Source organism: Panicum virgatum, chromosome 2N (assembly GCF_016808335.1).
Source record: "Panicum virgatum strain AP13 chromosome 2N, P.virgatum_v5, whole genome shotgun sequence".
In the NCBI taxonomy this organism is placed as follows: Eukaryota; Viridiplantae; Streptophyta; class Magnoliopsida; order Poales; family Poaceae; genus Panicum; species Panicum virgatum.
Window position 1 is genome coordinate 42,166,461 of NC_053146.1, and position 9,016 is coordinate 42,175,476.

At 44.8% G+C, this 9,016-nt stretch overlaps 1 long non-coding RNA gene across 1 annotated transcript; it reads left to right on the forward strand.

The window, feature by feature from the left end:
* The first annotated feature begins 1,815 nt into the window (after window positions 1-1,815).
* Window positions 1,816-8,143, forward strand: LOC120660542. Its single transcript, XR_005669641.1, has 2 exons — window positions 1,816-2,463; window positions 6,364-8,143. It is a non-coding gene; the product is annotated as an uncharacterized LOC120660542 (long non-coding RNA).
* Window positions 8,144-9,016: the final 873 nt, after the last annotated feature.

Consider the following 9,016-nt stretch of genomic DNA (forward strand, 5'->3'; position numbering starts at 1 on the left):
ATCTTTCAATGCTACTTCTTCCGTTCTAAATTATAGGTCATTTTAACTTTTCTACCTACATAGATTTTGCTATGCACTTACAGATATATGCTATATCTAGATACATAGAAAAACTATATACCTAGATTATTTGCCCAAAACGATATATAATTTGGAACGGAGTGAGTACCTATCTAGTTAGTGGGTAACTGCAAGTTTTCTCAAATAGTATGACTATATTCTATTTCTTACCTTTGTCTGTGGGCCTTTCAGTTTTCTTCGCATGATGAGATATGTGAGCTGGATCGGAAGCTGGCTGTATCTATAAATACACACATGCATCATTTTGCTTAGCTGGTCTTAATTAAAAGAGATACCCAGCTAGCCGGTCCATTTTTATGATAATGGCTTCTTAATGCATGTTATCACCTGTCTCTTTTCGACAATGCTTGAAAAAAGTTAGTTCCTCATCTTCAAGATAAATGTTTCATAAATTTAACGTAGCCACATATATGTAAAGTTTCCTTTTCTTGTCAACAATGAATTTTTCAACAAAATATTTGTGAAATCCCTTCAGTTTCAAAACATGCGTGGCACCACCTGTAAGAGAAGCTAGAGCTAAATTTACATGGTGCACCCGATGTTACATTGGGATAATAATTCTAGGCTAAAAGATATACATATAGCATATATGCTCAAAAATAAGATTATTACTATGAAACTGTTGATTTACCCTAGTGCCTAAGTTCCACCATAACTTTGCTTCTATTTGTACTATTTTATTATGTAATTAGTAAAATACTAAAGAAATATCTATATGTTTTACATTAATACATAATCATCGGCGGTACTGGCGGCCCCGCGCTGATGGGGTGCTACTCCTCTGCATCGGCCGCCAAGCTCCTGAGCTCCCCAGTACTGGTGGCCCCGTGCTGCAGGAGAGGGGGAGGGAAGGAGTGGCGACGAGGGAGGGAGGGGCAGTAGGGAGTGGCTGGAGGAGCGGTGGAGGGAGGTGAGTTGGTAGGGGAAAAGAGAGGGGAGAAGTTGGTGGCGGAGAGAATGTGAGGACGAATGATGGTCACTTTTGGATGATGAGCGATTGATAATATCGTGTGGATTTGATGTGTCTCTTGGCTCGTGATGTGCAGGTGTAGAATGCGACATACGGTCGACAGCGCGAGGTGAAGGTCAGGCGAAAGATTCACGCTGAAGGACCATGGTGAAGGATGAACGCGAGTGGGCTCGGTGGAGCGAAAGGTTCATACCGAGAGACCAAGACGGTGAAGGATGGATACGAGTAGGCCTGGATCAAGGGACCGAGGAGGCCGGACGGAGTCATGGGCGGTCCACATGGTGTGCGGAAGAGCAAGAGTACATGGTGATGAAGACGGCGTCGACCAAGTCGGCGAGGATGATGGCGAGTCAAGTAGGCGATCCGTGCAGCGGGCGCGCACGAACGACTCGAAGGCGTCAAGACTCGGCGGGAGGTCGGACACACGTCGACATCGGCGGTTTGACCGGTTTGGCCTCAAAACCGGGAAGTCAGTCAAGTTGTGCGGTGGCGTGTGAGAGGGTTTGACCGGTTTGGCCTCAAAACCGGGAGAGACAGATTTGACTGATTCGGGCCTCAAAACCCGGGGCGGACTTGACGTGGTCAAGGTTCGGGCGGAGGGCACGTGGCGCCATCACGAAGCTTGCGTCGAGACGAAGCGAAGTCGTGAAGGCGGCGTGTCCGTCTTTGGCTCCTACAAGAAAATGGACGAAATTGTCCCTGCGTTGGCATATACTATAATTAAGAGTTTAGGGGTATTTTAGTCTTTTAGTGGAGCCCGGAAGATAAGATGAGAGGGGGTTCCTCTTTGGCTGGCTTTTCATCCCGTCGCCCCGTCCCTGTTCTTCCCCTTCCTCTCTTCTCCTCACCCAGGGTTAGAGATTGAAGATGGAGATTTGAGATTTTGTACCGCGGATTCATGGGAAAGGAGGCCCCTCCCTCCTTGTGCCCTCCTGGATTTTTGAATTGATTCGATCGGTCTCTTGTTCATCTTGATTTCCCGGTGTGCCTCTGTTTTTCTTCTTTGGTGCTCTCTGCTTTTGGACTGCAGGGCGGCGCTGATTTGGCTTTCGCGAGCACCAGCAAGGGAGGCAGTGCTGCGAGCGGCGCAAGGCAAGGTAGGCGCTAGCAGCAGGACGGAGCAGAGGCGTTTGGGCTGGGCGCAGGCAGGCCTCGCGCTGCACAGGAACGGCAAGAACACAACAAGTAGGATCAAGGCGCTTGGACAGCAAGGATGTGTTTGGCACTAGTGCAGGGCCCTTTGGCGTGCGGCAGGGAGCAGGCAGCAGGCACCAGCAGATCAGAGCAGCGTAGGGAGGAGCTTGATGGCCTTGCCGCCGAGCAGCAGCAGCAGCAGCAGCAGGCAAGCTGTTTGACTGAATGCCTCACTAGCTGCGCTTGCAAGTGCTGCTGGTCCAAGAAGCTACGGCAAGGTAAGTTTCTTTTAGTTCGAGCTCTTGTATCTTATCTCGGATATTGTTTTTAGGTTAGCTTGTTGATTGCCTTGGCCACTAAAATGACTAACGTGCTCACATGTTTAATTCCTACGGCTCCTTGCTTTGATTAGCTTTTACACTGGTTAATGTTTGTAGGTTCTTTGCTTGCTTAATTGACTTGTGCTAATCTTTGTCAAATCATCACCTAGTTAGTTAAGTGAAGCTTTTTGTTGGTAGCTGTGCTAGAGTCGTTCGTTTTGCCTATTCATCCATTCTGTGTCGAGCTCATGGCATTTTGATTAAACTCGGCTTCCGCTTTGTGTTGTGCTGTGCTCAAGCGATTCGGGTTTCACTTGCTTCCGTTTTGCGTTGAGCTTTTCCTAACTGTTACTAGGGTGAGCTAGTCACAAGTTAGCTTGTGTCACCTTGACAGTTAGAGAGATGTGTCTTGACAGTTAGAGAGGTGTGTCGAGTTGAATTCGGGACATAGGCCTTGTTCTTTTGGAGAATTTTTTTATCGGCTCCCATTCACCTCCTCTCTGGTCGACTGTCCGATCCTTCAGAATGGAAGCAGCGGGGAGGCGAGGCGGCAGCGAGGAGGAGGGGCGATAGGGGGAGAGAGGGGAGCCAGGGAAGTGGACGGGAGGGGAAGCGAGGCGGCGTGGCAAGGGAGGGGAGCCGGGGAAGAGGAGGGAAAAGGGGCGAATCCAATTGCGCGAGGAGTGCTTCCTGGCGCACGATTTGACAGCACCGATGAGCTGTCTCCCCACCCACCCTCCCTCCCACGAAGCGATGTATTCCTTAATTTTCTCTTCTCATTTCAAATTTTCCTATTAGGTTCCCTAATAGCAGGTGGTATCATTTCCATTTCTTTTCAGATTTTTTCTTTTACTTTCCATATATTTGAAGTTCTCTTGATAACTTTTTTATAAAAATTATATTAAAAAGATATACCAAGGATTGTAGTACCTATAAGTTATACGATAAACTTATAAGTGAAAAAATTGAGCGAGAAATTTTTCTGTTGACGCAAAAATCAACACACTAGAATCCGAGAGCAAGTGTTCGCCAAGCACGAAAAGTAGACCAAGCGTGCTAGTCAATTTGACATGTTGATTGACAAGGAGACAAAGTAAACGTTAAATTCAAGGGTGTATCGGCTGGAGTTCCGATTATCCCTCAGATAGGTGTATCGGCAAGCTTTGCCGATACAATACACGACAAAAGAATATTTTAATGCAAGCGTGTAAAAAACGAGTGCGTCGGTAGGATCAGCCGATGCACTAGACGACAAAACCGGATTTGAGTAGCCGATTATGCGTGTGTAACAAGATCTAAGCTACGAATGTGTAACTCAGATGATGCAAACTAAAAACAGATCTAAACTGGCTCTTGAGATAGCAAAAGTGTTACTGCAAAACCTAAAGCCGATCTAATATGTTTTTAGGTGTGATAATGGCCAAAAAACGTAGAAAAACCTACAAATCTAGCCGATATCGATAATTGGTGAATAAATCTAGACGAGACGACAGCGATACGCCCGGAAGTCAAAGCATAGATAAACTTGATAACTTTTGAATAGATCTGAACGAAGCCACAACAATGCGCCCGGAAGCTAAAGCTCAGATTTACTCGGTAAACGAAAATTTACCAGCAAATCAAGTCGCTCGAATGTGATGTGTCCTTAATCAACTCGAAAGAACTCGCCGAAAAGAAAAGAAAAGTGGCGAAGTTGCCGAAAAGTAAATTGCAGGTAAAAAAGTAGAGTTTGTTTGTTGATCGTGTGATAAATCTTTTACAATGGACGGGGTACATATTTATAGCCTAGACATCTAAGCCGGTTACAGCACACCAAACTTGCTAGAAAAGAAATATCTAAACAAACTAATATTAAGATACACGGATTCTGTAGAATTCTCGTCGATGAAGCTTCCATCATGCGTCTGTTTCGGCCAATGTAATTAAATTAGGAAATATTGTATTCCTATCAGGCCGAACATCATTATGCCGTTGCATCTTGTCCTTTACGGATACATGCACCTTTTCTGCACATTACTATAAACGACCTTTATTACTCTGATCATCTTCGCATAAACATGCTGGCTCCTTTCTTTATTCTATTCAGCTCAGCATGCACGCATTGACCTTCCGTAATTAATCAATCCGGCCACCTGTCCTTAATCATCTTGCATGCAAATTAGAAGCATCCCCTTAATACAAATACGCACATGTGCCCGTCTATATTCGTAATCTCCTGGAAAGGACAGATGACATTAGAAACTTGCCGATCGTCGTCCGCTTGATCCCTCCTGTTGCTTGTGACTCGTGCGCACGTATACCAATACCTGACAATCTTCAAATTACATTAGGTTTACCAAAATCTGATGTCAACACAAGTCCCCCAGTTTCGGAGTATGAAGGCCTCATGCTTCGAAACTCTGTAAATCCAATGTCTCAATTTGCTCAATCACTTTATGGACTTGAGACCTCGGCTTCTCTTACGTTGCTTTTTCATAGCCGATGTCTTCCTTGCTTTTTCATAGCCTTGATCCTCTTCATGATGTGCATCACAATTTTAAAGCCAACTTGAGGGATCAAGTCAACTCCACTCCTTCTGCTAAATAACTTGGGTTTTTTGAAAGATTTTTAAATCAGAATAAAATTTTGCTCCTCAAATGACTCTCTTGGAGCGCTTAATGTGCATGATTCATTGCCAAGGCATTGGGTTACCTCTTTCCTCCCTATTTCTAATAAGGCTTTTCAGTGGAGCTCAGGGTAGGGGATGAAGATGACGCATACTTGTACCTCATATATTGCAAAGTAAAAAACTGGATCCGCTAGAGAAAACATGTCACACAATCAGATCAAGATGTGCATGTGTGTGGAATTTTCTGGATGGAACTCGCACCCCTTTCTACATGACTATCTTTTATTTTGAGATATGGGCTATCTTTCTTTTTCTTTTTCCTTTTCCTATGCTTTTGCGCACAGATACTTTTTCTTTTCCTTTCGCATAGCCCATATTCTTTTTGCAATATGAGAGTCATGTCAAAATGATAAGAGTATTTTTGTGTGGATGAAAGGCATGTTTTTGCGCAACTTCCAGTGTAGAAGTCGGCACAAGTATATGTGAAGTGTTCGTGATCTTGATCTTAAAAGCATGAAACAAATATCACAAGGGTCACAAACAATTTGACAAAGCTCAATGCAAAACAAGCAACATATGTGTAAGGTTTTCAAAGATGTCAACATGCATATGGCTCTGGTAGGAATTTGTCATGCCATCGATGAGCTAAGCTATTTTTATTTTTCGCAAAATAAAATTCCCAAGTAATTTTGCAGTAAGAAGTAAGGTTTCTCTAATCATACCAGTATTGGCAGTGGAGCGGCAGCAACATAATCTTGTGATTGTCAATCCTTGCTGTTCAGTAATCATCAATCATCGGCTGTATATTTGTATTCACCATGCCTGTGTGTCTTCTCGAGTATGTAGTCCTGGTCGACATGTAGCCTTCTTTTGATTTCCAGCATTTGACATGCATTTGTAACTTAATTAACTCTCCAAAAACAAAAGCCGCTGGAGGTTCCTTTAACAGTAGCCGATGAGACTATCCAACAACTGTTGTGTTCTTCTGCATATTTCTCATCGGCTTTCCATATTCAAAACCGATGATCTGACAGCTCTACCTCTGCTTGCCTCTGTAGTCTGTCTTCTCGCATGTAAATCATTCATTATTTCTCCAATCATATGACGCATGTACGTATATGTTCAGGATGCGCACAAACACTCTGCTAGCTTATATTGCTTCTTCTTTGTTCTTGCTGTTGACTATGATGATGAAATCGGTGCCCTCATCAAGATATTGATAATTTGTTGAAATCAATTCTTTCCGTCAGAGCCGATGCACGCTGAGTAGGACCGCTGAGCCCACAACACTGGATCGGCAACACTCTTCTAGTATCGGTGTCTCCGTAACGTCGCTGATAATGCTGTCACCATTGTCGTCACATCAGGAGCAGCGCGCCGATTTGGTCGCCGAATATCTTGACGATGTGAGTCACCCCATGTCCTGTGGTGTCCCCGTCGTCTTGAAATAATCTTCTAGTCATCCAGCAGTCTCGTGCAGCAATCAGGTCGTGATGGATAGTAACCCTGATATTCTTCAGTTGTTGCGGGCGAAGTGATCGGCACAGTCGTGAAGAGGCATCGCGTACCTCAGGCCGATCAGTATGGCATCATTTTGTTCCATGAGGTCTTCGATAGCTCGCGGATATCTCATCTATCCGGCACCCGTTCATCAGAAAAACCGTCATCGTGGCTTGACGCGCTTGCCGCAGTGGCAGAGCTTGCGCTGTCGTCAGCGCCGAAGAGCATAAGGAGTTGACTGGCAATCGGCGGCGTACGACCCGGCCAGCGCGCATTTGATGTTAGCGCTAGTGGGAATCATGACGGATGACGATGAAGAACTGCAAATGTGGCGAGAATGCTGTTGATACTGCTCCGCAGCAAGCCCTTGGTTCAAATGTATCCTTGGCTATTTAAAATATTCCATCTCATCTGATATGAACCACCAAGCCGATAATACTCGAGTTATGTATATATAACTCAGCTTTGATCTTCAGTGGCCACTAAGAATCGGTCTGCCCCATAGACAATTATGCCAGCTGGTGATAGAAATACGGTCAATTGATCTTTCATGTTTTCTGAAACCAGCGGCTCAACTGGCTTCTGACGATGACACCAGCATCAATCAGCTGATGCTCTCAGACTTCGATACATTAACGCTTAGCCGATTGAAACATCTCATCAGCTTTCAGTATCATAACTTGCTCCCATTGGCTAATGCAAAAATTGGACGATCGACTCTATATCATCAACCAAGGAACAATATTATATACCTTTTGTTGCCGATCAATTTTTTACGCAGCTGAGAAAAGGGGAGCTGATAAATTAGCCCAACAACTTCATCGGCTATTCTTGTTATCGGCAGCACAAACTAAAATAGCTAGCTTGATATCCTTGCTTTTCTTCTGGTCGTATGTGTATGCGTGGTCCAAGTAACTTATGCATGCTTCTGTGAAGGAGATTTTCTTGCTTGCATGTGGAGCGTCGCCGTCGGCATGATTCTTCAGTGAAGATGCGTCAAGAGCACTGATTGTGCCAATCATCAGGGAGCCGATGAAACCCCATCGAAAAGCAAAAGCTGTTAACAGCTCGATATGCTACACCAACAATTCTTCATCGACTGCTTCATCACCACAATATATTCATGTATATCGGTTCTGATGGTACTTGAGAAGGACTAGCACCCGCAGCCGATACATGTCCTTTTTGAATTTCAACCCCACCGTCATGTGTCCTGGATGTCACTGTGTTCTCGATATCGGCCAGATGCTCCTCAATGGCCTCCTCCTGTGTTTTGGCAATTATGAGCCGATGAAGCAGTGTGGATGTTTCTGAGGAAGCCGACGAAATCCCAGCGACGTATCATCTTCATCGGCGGTGTGCCGGCTCCTTGAGTATCACAACATCGTCATGTCCAATTTGGGTTCGCGGATATGCATGCATGTACATATGCAAGACGCATGCCCACACTCTTGCCGCTGCTAGCTTGCTTCTTTCATTTGAAATATTCTATCCTGAAATCGGCCATCAACCACAAAGTCATAATGACAATGCGTACCATCTTCTGACTTCTTTCTCTCTTGTTTATTTTCTATTGGCCGATGGAACGTCTTGGAACCGATGGAGATGAGAACAGCTAGCCGATGAGAACAGCCAGACTTCAATGTCTTGATCACTTTAACTAGCTGAATTAAATAACCATCCGGTCGACTAGCACACTCGAGACAAGCTCATAAACCGCCGATGTGTCCATCCTTGACATCAAAGCATCACAAAGAAATCAAGCCCCTATTGTCAGTCAGGAATAATGCCGTCTACATCACCGGATATTGGCATCGGCTCTTTACGCCATGTAGCCGATTGACATTAGCATCGGCTGATTTAAAATATCGGCCTTGTGTTTGCTGACTGGTCGCAGCTGCAATTCATATTGGAGGAAGTATCTTCATATTTGAAACTGAGTACCTGAACGCATTCGGTCAAGAAGTAGTTAGAGGCGCATGCACTGGCCTCCAACACGAGCGACGCGCCGATATGTCGCCTCGCTGATGCGTGGTCTCGCCGATGCCGATCTGCACCACGCATTTACCCACCGTGCCGATCCCAGCGTAACTGTGCCGACGAGCTGACGCGCGGTGTTGTGGTCTGGCGGCTAAATATCTCATCAATCAATTGCTTCAAAATTGATTTTCCGATACCCTCCAAGATACACAGTCAAAACTGAATAACTGGATGCATCGGCCAATATATGGAAGAAAAAGCCACCATAAATACATCAATGATTCTCCCAGCCGATGTACACAGCAGTTTAAGCTATCGGCTTCATTATCTTCATTAATTATTCCAGTCATATGGTCTCCAATTATTAACTAATCTTCCACACTTCACACTGACCTGAATATCCAACTATTATTTTGAATGCAT